General features: G+C 50.0%; 1 protein-coding gene across 2 annotated transcripts in view; it reads left to right on the top strand.

The window, feature by feature from the left end:
- LOC119178703 (uncharacterized) overlaps window positions 1–13,748 on the top strand; it is a 201,364-nt gene that overhangs the window by 164,705 nt on the left and 22,911 nt on the right. The window contains exon 3 of one of the 2 annotated variants that reach the window (XR_012887307.1): window positions 3,603–3,654. The exons of the other annotated variant lie outside the window; for it this stretch is intronic. The gene's annotated coding sequence lies outside the window, so the exon portion shown is untranslated. The remainder of the gene's footprint in view (window positions 1–3,602; window positions 3,655–13,748) is intronic. 2 annotated transcript variants of the gene reach the window in all.

Genomic DNA, 13,748 nt, shown 5'->3' with positions numbered 1-13,748 from the left:
AAAGCCACAATAGCTAAGCACCACACGCGAGCTAGCCCAAAGAAGGCATGGCCACTCTGTCCCACGCATCGCTCCGGTCCCCTACGCCGAACTGACAGAAGCCCGCCAAAATCGCAAATGAGGCGTAACGCTGCAGTTCAGCTTGTTGCTCGTGCACGTTGTTGTCTCGCGCGTTTTCAGAATCGAAGACCACGACCGCCCCGTGTACGGCTGAAGGGGGAGCGACGGCTGTAAACGGGAGAGTCAGACACAGGAGTTTTTTTGGAAACATACTTGTTTGGTTATATTTGGTTTTAAAGTGGTGTACCTGTGTCATCTCCACAGCTAGTTTGCTTGAATACTTTTTTCTTCCCTCTAGATTTGGTTTGCGTATAAGCTTTGTCAAAATTTTGAGTTGAATTGTTCAGCGTTATGCGGAAGCAGTGGCCCACATCAGTCAACCGACTGCATGAAAGGAGTTTTTTTTAAGATACGAGCACGCAAGTCGCAAATGAAGATTTGGTACGCCCGCTAGTTTTGAAAGCGTGGTAGCGTAGCCGAGCGGCGCCGGAGTTTCTATGCTTCGTGCCCTTTAGTGAAGCGCGGCATCGCATGCCGTCTTCAATAGAGTAAATGAGCAAGGTTTGGGAAGGTTTTAAAATAAAACCAAACAAAAGCAATTTTCGAAATGCTCATGGGGAGAAACATTCGGTACAGGAGTTTTAGCGCAAAATTAACGCCTGTTTTGTTACGCACTCCTGACGTGTACGACATCAAGTGTTACTGTTCCTTGCGTTTGTTCCTTGAGAAAATTCACGTTCAGATGAGGGTTTAAGGATACCTAGGTGAGAGAGATATCGCCTATGGTTAGGAGCGTGTTAGTATACGAAATTGCATTACCCTTTGTTATTTTAGTATGTGCTCAGGGATTAGTTGAATTCTTTAGCTGAGCGTCATGTTATACGGAACGTTGAGGGACGTTTTCCGTAATGATTTTAAGAGGTATTTGGAGTAATCGAAATTTTTAGCTATGGGCAAGAGTATTAGTGTGGTTGCCATTTAAAAGAACAAAAAAAAGCGTAGGTGCATTGTGGCACATTTGAAAGACCGGCCTGGTTGCCGAAAACTCATTGCCGGCGCTTGCTGGTTCTAGCGGTTGGTCTTTGTGGTTTAAATGGTGTTGGGAGACTGCGGTTACTGTGATCTCTCCCGTCGAGCAGCTGATACTACCCGACGTCCGAGATCTTCCCGTCGGCGGAGGAGCTGTAGCGATCAAGCTATGCCTTGCCCAGCGGGTCATTTGCCACGCCGGATTAGTGCCGAAAGGACAGTCTCGCCACGGCTGGACGGAGGAAGCAAGAGAGGCCGACTCCACGAGAGGGCGCCCACTGATTAACAGCGGCGCCAACAGTGTGGAATGTCGCCAAAGAGGGTTTTGGAGCCGCCGCTCTATCTCCCGCCTGGGCCACGCATCGTTAGCGCGTTAACCCGCAGACGACGACGGCGCTGGTCAAAGGGCTCTCCCCGGAGGATTCCACGAACCTGGCACCTCTCGAAAGAGCGGCGCTTCTTTAATCCATTGTCAAGTAGCCGACCGGCTGACTGCCTATGCCCGCCAGGCATTGTCCCGGAGGACGAGACCTAGTGTCGCCAAGACGCCGCGACGCCACAAAGAGGACAACAGGGACGGCGTCTTCCTGGGGGAGACAGCGGCGGCTGCCGCGGATCCCCCCGCTAATTGAGCGAACAAAATCGGCGGACCCTCTGAAGTATGCGGCCAGGATCGTGGGCACTCTCGACTAAAGGCACACACACGACGAGGAAAAGCCCTGCTGGTGCCACCACAGTGCAGTGTTCACGTGGACCTTGCATGCTCGCCCCCCCTCACCTGTGTGTGCGTGATTGGTGGTCGACTAGGAGAGGAGGAGCCCGACAGGGCATAAAACGACGCGGCAGAGTGCTGGACGTCGCTCTGAACTATGTAAAGTTCAACCACCACGCTCGTGGTTTGTGAAACCACTAGTTCTTCTCTTCTCTTCTGTCATCTCGACAACTCACTGTAAAGATGTAAATAAATCCGTTAAGTTTGCTCAAAGCTCTCCCCTGGTCCTTGGCTCGACGGAGCGACGGCGATCGGCCCCGCTACCCGCAGACTGCGGTCGCCGCGACGCGCAACAACCGGTAAACTGCCACCACACCTGCCACCGACAGCTTCTCAAGCGTCTCCGCAAGGCTTAGTTGTGTGTCAACCCCACGCACAATGCCTTTAGTGCATGCGAGATGTTGCGGTATATATATGCACTTACCGGGATCGAAGCTAAGGAAGAACACTTAAGAAGATCCTTTACATATTGCTGATCTGGTGTCCGACATACAATGCCACCGCGACCAAACTGCCGCACGTCGGTTATGCTCTGGTAGTTTGGGGTCACAGCATGGAGATGTTCTTGTGTCGCCTTAGGGTTATTCAGCTTAATGAAATTTCCACCCTAAGGTACCAGAGCGACGGAATTATTGCTCACGCCACTGCGGAGAAACAAGTAAAGAGGTCAGTCATCATTGTGTAGCGAGGCCGTCCACAGGGAATGATCCTGACCCGGAGAATGCCTCGACATCAGTACAGCCTTAAGACTAGATCAAGAAAACAAAAATTATCCTTTATTCTTTATTCTTTATTCGGTGAGTGCCCCGCTTTGCTTAAAAAGGCGTTATAGCAGGGGGGGTTACAGACTGGAATAAAACAATTCTTCGTTTATACAGCACACTTGCTTGTCTTGCAGCCGGTTCCAATCTCTAACGGTCATCACAAAAAAGGAATTATAAAACATGGTCGTTCTTGCACGATACTCTTTCACTTTGCGTCGGTGGCCATGTCGACTAGATATGTAACTGGGTTCACTGAAATAGTTATGACGGTCAATCCCAGTCCGCCCATGAAAAACAGAAAAGAAAAACTTCAAACGCAGTGTTTTCCTGCGTAAAGAAAGCAATTCCCAACCCAATTCAGCTTTCATAGCACTGCAGCTGTCTCTCCGCTCGTACCGCCCTAAAACAAACCGCGCAGCTCTGTTTTGTATTTTTTCAAGCTTATCAATCAAGTTCGCCTGCATCGGGTCCACACAGGACATGCGTATTCCAAAATCGGTCTAATACATGTGAGATAGGCTGTATTTTTTAATGTTCGGGGTGCCAATCTTAGGTTCCTCTGAATGAAGTTTAGAGCCCTTGCCGCTTTGCCAGGCACGGGATCAACATTGGCATTCCATGAGCAGTCATGCGACAAAACAACGCCAAGATATTTGCATGTTGGTTCGGTAATAACAGTATGCGTATCTATGGTGTACGCCGTTACTATTGGTTTCTTTTTTTTGCATCCTGCATGAAATAATGAAAAACACACCAAATACCAGGTAAAAAATAAAAACTATCCGGTACTTAGCCACTCAACCAGCACCGAGAACCGCCTAACCAGACCGAACGACACTGTGTGTTCAGCTCATCTGTGTGTTCAGCTAAACATCATTTTCTTTTTCTTTCTTTTTTTCTCTTTTCTTTGGCTGAACTGAACCTTTTTTTTCTTTTTTTTCCTTCTTTCTCGTGTTTGGGCTGTGCGCCCTTGCCAGTGTTCTGTGAACCCGCTGGATTAATTCACCGAAACCAACAGGACACTAATCTGTGAGTTCAACTCGTTTTTTTCCCTTCTCGTTGAACTGGAACATTTTTGTTTTCTTCGTGCTTGCGCAACGCGCTCACGCAAGTGTTTTCCAATATGACACCAATCTGCGCATTCAACTGATTTTTATTTTTTTTGGTTGAACTGGAATCATTCGGTTTTTTTTTTCTTTTTACTTTCGTGCGTGTGCTCTGTGTTCACGCGAGTGTTTTCCCCATCATTTGATGCACCTCTTCGGCTCATCCTCTTCTTTTTCGGTGATTTATTTGCCCGGCCTTCCCGGCGGCTTTTCCTGATGGTTGCGGATCATCGCAGTGGTTTCGGACGCACGCTATGTGCTGCGGTGCGAATGCTTTTCACCACCCTACTCTTACCTCTTCTCTTCTGTCTCTGTAATTCTCATTCCCCCTTCCCCTGCGCATAACTGTGGAGGTGCCCTCAATTGAGAGAGGCAGTAACGGGACAGCGTTTTTTTCTTCCTTTTTCCTCTTTTCAAAACCACTTTCAACCTCCCACATCAATCCAAGTAACCTACGGAAAATGTCGGTGCCAGTGGCCACACAGGGAGATATCCCAGTTGCAGAAAAGCACACGTATACATACTATTGCTTTTTTAAGTGAACGTTCACTAATATACGGGCCGAACTTCGTAATTCGGCTTTCCAGCAGGAGTGTTGCAATTGGATTTCGTATCTACAGAAAACAAAACACACCGGAATTTGAGGACACCCATGGCACTAAGAGCTTTACTTTGCTCCACAACAATGTTTTTGACGCCCTGAATGCAAAAATTTCTGCCGAAGGAACAAGGAAGGGTTCTCACGATATCCAGGTAAAATCTATCTTCTCTCATTCAGCCTAAAGAAGTTGAATTACAAGTTATCCAATTTTTAAAATTTCAGCAGCAGAATGAGAATAAATGTTAGTTGTCATTAGAATGCGAAAAAGAAAATACATTCAGTTTTTGAAACAGTACACAATCTATCAAAACGCAATTTTTCACAGGTTCTCAAAGACTTCCTCAGCATGCTCAACGCGACGGAACAGCAATGTCAGCAAATCAACACAAAGATGTTTGCTTCACAGAGGACAGTAGAGTCCTTTCGTTTCACTCTAATGTCTGTACTTGACATAACCGATATTTTACACAGCAAAGGAGTGCCGTACATGCTCACCGCAAAGTTAAACCATTATCATTTGGAGGTAAGTAGCTTTTTCCTAAATTTTCATAGGCTTAAAGTAGTGTAACGAAGTTTGTTATTGTCACAGGTCCCGTTAATTCGGGAGGCGATCGCCGGGCTAATTCCAAGGGCCGAAGTATCGGCCCCCTGAACCTCACCACGAAAGCGTGGACAATTTAGAAGTGGTTCTTTTTCGCGCGCCAGCGGACGCCGGCTGTGGCCCAAAGAACAAGTCAGCGCCGAGAGTTGATAAATAAAACAAAATTATATTCTCAATAATGGCAGATCAAAAACAATACACAAGTATGCACACTCCACAATAGTTGCATACAATATGTCACCAATCAAACAACGTACTACACAGTACAATCAGCCACACTCGAAACAATGGACACAGACAACAATACGCACTACAATCCAGTCACATGCATTGAACAACCAAGACACTTAAAGACTAAAGAGATAGAAAACCTATTCAGTCCAAAGTTCTTGGAACAAAAGTCTGGATGATACTCTTCCGAGAATCACTCACTCAAAGTCCAGCGTTGTTGTGGTTCCGCTGCCTCCGAAGTTTCTCTTCCAGGAAACCTCGCGTCTTCACTTGGCCGCTCTCCAAGCTTCAAACTTCTTCGCCGGAACCACGTCGGCTTCACACTCGCAGCTGTTGCCACGCGTCTTCGCTCGATAGTGGTAGACACACACTCCTGCCTGTAGCTCGAGTCGTCACCCCTCAGGTGGAAATCCTCTTCTTCTCCTGCTTTGTCACTACGGACAAAACTTTCGCCGACTACACGGCGGAATACCCTACGCGCTCTGGGGCTAACTTCCGTCTTCTCTTGTTTTCTCATCTCGGCTGCTCGATTAAATACCTTCCGTGCGAAATTCCAGAAAGTTCTCATCATTTCGTCGGCGCGGTACGCAGCGAAGGCTGGGGGAAAGGGCGAGACGATACGGGGGCCGTCCGCGACGGATGACTCAACCCGGCATCACCACGCCCCTTTCCATCGAGAAAATTTCAGGGCTTGCTCGGCCGCCGACGCGAGGAGGTTTCGTCGGCGAACCTACGCTTCCGAGGGAGAGAGTCGCGCGCCCGGGGAGTCTTTGGATGTTTTTTTTTATCGTTGACCTCGCGGCGTCACTCCAGCGTTTGTTTCGTCGCGAGAATTTGGGGGTGCGCCCTTTTTGAGCGCTCGTTTTGTGACACTGCCCCCCACTTTAAGAATATTATCTCATAATATTCAAAACCACACAAACGAGCGCGAACAGTCCCCACACTCTCAGAGACTGTAACATAGTCCGTCGCTCATGACACGTCACATTCACAATAGATCACTCAATACAATTGCACATTACAACTCAATCTCACAACACATAGAATATAGACACAGGTACAGGAATACAATACTCCATCACATACTTCAAGCAATACAAATGTACAACGGTCTGTCTTTACAACAATTGTACCATACTATACATCACATCACCGTAACAGAAATTTTGATTCACTCGACATAGAGTTATGACACAGGACAACATCCACATTAACTTAACATATAGCACTGTCAACCACATTTCCATTCGTCCTCAACACTTATCCTGTGCATTTCGAACGGCGCTTGCGCCCTTTCTTGCGGTGCTCGCTCGATCTCTTCTTGTTTTTCCTCGTTCTTTTTCGGCGAGCCCTTTCCAACGACGGTATCTGAGGCGGCGTCTCAGCCATCGTTGTCACTTCCGACATTGTTAACGGGTCATGACGCTCAACCGATCCTGCCCGGTTATTCACCCGCTTATTCATGTCACGACATTGGACCTGGCTGGCCGACTCCGTCATCTTTACACTGTCGGTCGGCTGAGGTCGGGCCGACGTAAGTCCAGCTGCCCAGCACGTAAACTCATTCAATACGATCATGTTCTCATTCACGGTCTCTTGCGCCCAGGCTTCACCTTGGGCTCGAGTGAAATCCTTCACGGGATTCTCCTCCGCTGTATCTCGCGGTCCCTGTGTCGGTGGGGGCTCCATCTTCGGGTCTTCTCCCAAACATTCTGGATCATTCGGCCTTCGCGCCCCATCGATGTTTCCGATGTGAGGTCGTACAGGGGGGTCGTCATGCATAGAGCAGTAACCTTCCCGCTGAAGTACGGGGTTTCGACCTCAATTTCTGCTTCGGGAAGCATTCGAACCGTACTGTCAATTAGGCAAACCGGTTTCGTTCTGCCTGTCAACTCACTTTCCCGTACCAAATTTCTCCGCACGATAACAGTGGAGCTACCGGTATCTCTTAACACCGTAACCTTCTTGCCCGCAACTTTTCCAGGCAGCGTTGGCATTCCCTTCGTAACACCGGTTGGCTGTTCTGTCATTACAGCACCCACAATAGGAAGTTTCTCTCCATTTTTCAACTCTGCGAATCCGTCGGTGATGGCATTATCATCGGATTTCGGTGCTGCTAGCACACAGGATACCTGGTGAGTTTGACTCGCTCCGTTACGACATGCGTCTGCTTTGTGCCCAGTCTGACCACCCTTGAAACATTTTACTACCGTAGGGCTCGTAAAGTTAGTACGACAGTTGTTCGCGCGATGACCCACTCGGTTACACAGAAAACATCGCGGAACACTCTCCGGTGCACGCTTCTTTTGCTCGGGTGCCGAATTTTTCGAATCTTCGGGACACTCCTTCGTGACCTTGGCCAAATTAGTTCCACCTTTCGCTTCCAAGAATTGATCAGGCAATTCAATCATGCCTTCAAGTGACTCAGCCTTCCTCTCTTTCAAGTACAGCGACAGACTTGGGTGGCAACTAGTGAGAAATTGCTCTCTAATAAGGAGCTCTATAAGCTCATCGTACTCCTGCGCTGTCCCTGAAAGTTCAATCCATCTGTCGAAATAATGGCTAAGTCGAGCGGCATACTGCGTAGCCGTCTCACCATCAGCTAGCTTTCCTGTCCGAAATCTGTCCCGGAATCCTTCCACAGGACATATAAATCGCTTCAGCAAAGCAGTTTTCACCTTTGCATAGTTGGCTGCATCGGTCGGCGTCAGCCTACCGTACACACTGAGCGCTTCACCACTCAAGCAAGTACTCAAAGCAGTTGCCCATTGATGTTCCGGCCAATTCCGGCTTCTCACAATCGTCTCAGTCGGTGAAGGTACGCGTCAAGGTCATCCTTCCTTTCATCAAACGCTACGAGCAGCTTGCTTGGGTTCAAGCGGAAGCCGTGGTCCTCCCGTTCGCTGCTTTCAACTCTAGCTTGGACCGGAGTTTCACTTCGCTGTTGCAAACGGAGCCGCTCGAGTTCCATCTCTTGCTGCCGCTGCCGTTCCCTTTCCTCTTGTAGCGACGAGAGAAGAGAAGACGTGAGATGACGTCGAAGGCGGCCAATGGGGCCGTGCCGATCTCGCCACTTTATTGCAGGCCTGAAGCGGAACCACGTCGGCTACCAGCGTCCGCCACGCCAGGCGAGTCAGCTCGTTCTAAACCTCGCGCAGCTCGAGCTCGCGCCAGCTGCGCGAGAGACGCGGCGCGGTGATGGAAAAAATGATGATGATGATGATGATGATGATGATGGCACTACAGGGCTCCCCCCCCTAGCGCTTTGCGCGATTTGAACGCATATGAAAAAAAGAAAGAGGGCGACAAATGCTATGTACATGAACGGCAGTCCATAAAGTGTTCCTTTGGCAAGTCCAGTTTGTCAACGTGTAGTGACCATCGGGAACCAGTGGGTCTCTGGTGGGCGACACTGAGAGTTGCGCAGTGGACGAAGAAGTAAGCGCTCGATGGAAAGAAATCCGTAATGACGGATGGCTCGGTCCCAGAGGTCTTCAATCATGGAAAGCACCTCTGGAATTTTGAGGTCTCGCGCCACTTGTGATGCGTTTCTGTAGGCGAAAGAGAGGCCGTACTCAGTGACGCTGTGAAGCGACGCGTGACTGAGAACGTGCTCAACTGGTGCACTAAAGTGCGGGCTGTAAAGCGTGTCAAACGGGCCCGTGTCGTAGAGGCCGTCGTAGAAGGTGTAGTCACACACGCCGTCCGCAGGTAGCGGCTGCGACTCGTTCGTCGCCGTGCCGAATACGCGGACCACGGGAAATGGCGTCATGGGAGGCTGTGCAGGAAAGACGGGTTCAGTTGTCGCCTCAGTCACTGTCGAGGTATTCGACGCTGTGGACTGGTGGCAGTGCTTGTTCCCATGCTTTCAGTTGGCTCCACTGTGGTTGTAGTTAGGTCGGTTGACTTGACAGACGTCATAGACAGTTCAGTTGGCTGGTCAGACGTCGTAGGCAGCTCAGTTGGCTCAACAGATGTCGTAGGCCGTTGAGTTGGCTCCACAGATGTCGTAGGCACTTCAGTTGGCTCGACAGGGGTCGGAGACAGTTCAGTTGGCTCGACAGATGTCGTAGATAGTTCAGTTGGCTCGACATATGGTGTAGGCAGTTCGTACGCGGGACACGCGTCGCTAGTGGCCAGACGAGAGGAAGTCGGGAGGTCAATAACGGGTGAAAGATCACCTGTGCCAGGCTCCGAGGCGGGCGGCAAGGTGGCCGTCATGGAGTCTGGTGGGGCCACGGTTGGTAGCACACGTTGCGACGCAGTGACAACCCCAAAGTCGCGGGCCCCTGGAAGCGGTTGGTACGTGAGGCCATTGCGGGCGAGCATTGAGGGCAGGCTCTGGCTCCGCGAAGGCACGGCGCTGGGGCCCGTCGTAGACCACGAAACAGAGACAGGGACAGGGGCGGGGAGCGGGGACGCCGAGTGTGGTCGGCTGCTGGCCGGGTAGGTGCGAGTGGAATGTGGCGAGGCACCCGGCAGGCCATTGCTGGCACCAGTGGCAGGTGGCGGAGCGGCAGGGGGCACCGTCAAGGAGCTGACCAGCAGCTGCGGCGAGGAGGAGGCCGAGACGTCTGAGCTGGTGGTCGCGGAAACGGCGAGGGCCACGGTGTCGCGTGCCGTCGCTTTCTTGGAAAACGTGCAGGTAGCAGGTACGTGTGATGAAGCTCTGCACGGGGTCTCTGAGGGAATGTACCTCTCGGAGGGAAGGTCAGTCGCAGTGGGGGAGTCTTCTACCTCGCGGTCGTGATCAGGTGCAGGAGTGGATGTTTCTGCGACCGGATCAGGTGTAGAAGTAGTCGAAGCCGGGGTACCGAGGTAGCGGTCAATGGAGGGCTGCGGACCGGTTTGTACCTTGCTCTGCGACGCCGGGGAAACCTGCCTGGTGCGGGTAAACGGAAGCGGACGGTATGTGTTGCCGCTGCGGGCGAGCACCGCAGTGCAGAGGGCATCGTAAGGCTGCGGGCTGGTGCTTGAAGTGGCAGCGAGGTGGCGCAACTCTACCGGTAGGGCGTCGAGAAGAATGGCGTGCATCAGCAGCTGGTCCGTGACGCCATTCACCGCAAGAACGGCGTCGAGTTGCATAAACCATACCTTTGGGTAGGTCGATTGGAACGGCGGCACTGGCGGGCAGAGTTGCGGGAACATGGCAGTGGGCCGTTCGGCGAAGGGCGTGTTCTCCGGGTCACCAATGTAGCGACGAGAGAAGAGAAGACGTGAGATGACGTCGAAGGCGGCCGATGGGGCCGTGCCGATCTCGCCATTTTATTGCAGGCCTGAAGCGGAACCACGTCGGCTACCAGCGTCCGCCACGCCAGGCGAGTCAGCTCGTTCTAAACCTCGCGCAGCTCGAGCTCGCGCCAGCTGCGCGAGAGACGCGGCGCGGTGATGGAAAAAATGATGATGATGATGATGATGGCACTACACTCTCTTTCTTCTTTCGCCCTCTCAGCTGCCAGTCTTTCTCTCTCCAGCTCCAACTTCAATTGCTGCTCTCTTTCTTCTTTCAGCTGTCGCTCCTTTTCCTCTCTTTCTTCTTTCGCCCTTTCAGCTGCCAACTTTTCTCTCTCCAGCTCCAACTTCAATTGCTGCTCTCTTTCTTCTTTCACTCTTTCAGCTGCCAACCTCTCTCGCTCGAACTTTCAGCTGCTTTTTCTTCCTTGGCCCTCTCAGCTGCCAACCTCTCTCTCTCCAACTCAGCTTCTTTTTCCGCTTTGGCTCTTTCGACCGCCAACCTTTCTTTTTCCAGCTCAGCTGCCTTTTCTTCTTTGGCCCTCTCTTTTTCTTCTTTCTCCTTCTGGGTGACCCACTTCGGTAGTGCGGCGCCAGAAAGACCCATCTTCTCACCAAGAGCGACTAACTTTTCGAGATCCATTGTGTCTCGCAAATAAAACCTTGCCGCGTGCAAAAAATATCTGCCTAAATCAGTCTATCGGAACACTCCCCTGCACTCGTTAACGAGAACACTGAACAACACACAAAATTGTTCCGATATCACTATCAACAACTCGAGGCTCTTTCTCACTACTTTGGACACACTGTGCACCAAAAGGTCCTGGTCGCGGACGCCAGATTAATTGTCACAGGTCCCGTTAATTCGGGAGGTGATCACCGGGCTAATTCCAAGGGCCGAAGTATCGGCCCCCCGAACCGCACCACGAAATCGTGGACAATTTAGAAGTGGTCCTTTTTGGCGCGCCAGCGGACGCCGGCTGTGGCCCAAAGAACAAGTCAGAGCCGAGAGTTGATAAACAAAACAAAATTATATTCTCAATAATGGCAGATCAAAAACAATACACAAGTATGCACACTCCACAATAGTTGCATACAATATGTCACCAATCAAACAACGTACTACACAGTACAATCAGCCACACTCGAAACAACGGACACAGACAACAATATGCACTACAATGCAGTCACATGCATTGAACAACCAAGACACTTAAAGACTAAAGAGATAGAAAACCTATTCAGTCCAAAGTTCTTGGAACAAAAGTCTGGATGATACTCTTCCGAGAATCACTCACTCAAAGTCCAGCGTTGTTGTCGTTCCGCTGCCTCCGAAGTTTCTCTTCCAGGAAACCTCGCGTCTTCACTTGGCCGCTCTCCAAGCTTCAAACTTCTTCGCCGGAACCACGTCGGCTTCACACTCGCAGCTGTTGCCACGCGTCTTCGCTCGATAGTGGTAGACACACACTCCTGCCTGTAGCTCGAGTCGTCACCCCTCAGGTGGAAATCCTCTTCTTCTCCTGCTTTGTCACTACGAACAAAACCTTCGCCGACTACACGGCGGAATACCCTACGCGCTCTGGCGCTAACTTCCGTCTTCTCCTGTTTTCTCATCTCGGCTGCTCGATTAAATACCTTTCGCGCGAGATTCCAGAAAGTTCTCATCATTTCGTCGGTGCGGTACGCAGCGAAGGCTGGGGGAAAGGGCGAGACGATACGGGGGCCTTCCGCGACGGATGACTCAACCCGGCATCACCACGCCCCTTTCCATCAAGAAAATTCCAGGGCTTGCTCGGCCGCCGACGCGAGGAGGTTTCGTCGGCGAACCTACGCTTCCGAGGGAGAGAGTCGCGCGCCCGGGGAGTCTTTGGATGTTTCTTTTCTTTTTTTTATCGTTGACCTCACGGCGTCACTCCGGCGTTTCGTCGCGAGAATTTGGTGGCGCGCCCTTTTTGAGCGCTAGTTTTGTGACAGTTATGAGTCTCTCTATAGATACATTACGTGAACCAATCTTTTTCAGTGGTTTTTTGGCGAGGTTCGAACGTTTGGAGGCGATGAGAACCATTCCACTATCACCAGTTTCAGCCAAGTGTTCCGGCTCCCCAGTTTACGTAAACCCCTCAAAATGGCAGTCAGGGGTAACTGCACAGGTGAATCCCATCCAGAGCTCATATCTCTGGAAAAGACCTTGACCAATAAGAAGATGATGGCTTTGACTGAGAAGCAGAAAAGAAACGAGAAACTTGGCAACCTTGTCAAGTCGATAACTCTTGAAGTCCATCCCACAAATGCTCTTGAGCATGGCTACGATCGTGCACGTGCCCAAGACACTGTGTTATATTACCTTAGTGGTTACGTTGCGAAGAACGTTTTGGAATTTTCCAGGTGCAGCGAGTGCCAGGCGAGTGTCATTAATACGAAATGCGTTCCTCCTTGTCCTGCAGCTATTCTGACTGAGATGCGCTCATCCATTCCTGAGGCCCTCAAACGCCCATAACAAGCTCTGAATGCATTGTTGAGTGTTGTAGAGGCAGCTGTACGGAAGGAAACGAAAACTGGAAAGGTTTTTGAAAACTTGTTTTGGTGTATTGTAGACGTCGTGTCCCAGCGCAAGCTTGTAAGGTTAGGCTGCAACATCCACTTCGAGGAGTTCACTGCCCAAATAATCAAGTTTTATTTAGTAATGCACATGCATTTCTACTTCAGGTTTCTTGCTGAAAAGAAGCAGGTTAGTGAGTAAGTGAAAACAGCCAGGAAGCAGTCACGACTTTTGTAAATAAATTTCCAATCAAAAAGTCAATGTTTAAAATATTTCTGTAATGTGTTGATGAAAGTGTGTGTGTTAATTGCACAAGTGTGAGTAATCGATTATGAAAATCATGCTGGAGCAAATTTTATAGTTAGAGCTGCAATGACAAGGCATTATGCCTGAGATTATCAATTGTGTAGCCTGTACGCATCCCTTTAACATGCAGTATCTGAAAATTTGTTTCACTGCATTGCATGTGTAAATAAATTCAACTCTTCTTGCAGTACACACAGCGGTTCTGCCATTGGAATTAGTAACAACCCAGATACGAAGTGAAGCTCCTTCGAAAAAGTGAAAGGGAAATATGCCATGGGATTGCCCCACATAGTTGTAACTTATTTTAAGGCACGAAAAAAGCAACCACAAAAGAGGGCCAGGACATTGTGTCATTTTTTGCGTCTAATAAAAATCAATTGCGCACGTACACCAACTATCAGCTAATGAACAGACCCGCATGTTGTGCAATAAAGCATCGTTTATCATGGGTAGTTTGAAAACCCATAATTATACCGTCTTTGTCGTACACCACTAAATATTACGCAG

The sequence above is a fragment of the Rhipicephalus microplus genome, chromosome 1 (genome assembly GCF_043290135.1).
Source record: "Rhipicephalus microplus isolate Deutch F79 chromosome 1, USDA_Rmic, whole genome shotgun sequence".
In the NCBI taxonomy this organism is placed as follows: domain Eukaryota; kingdom Metazoa; phylum Arthropoda; class Arachnida; order Ixodida; family Ixodidae; genus Rhipicephalus; species Rhipicephalus microplus.
This window is presented reverse-complemented; position numbering and strand designations above follow the sequence as displayed.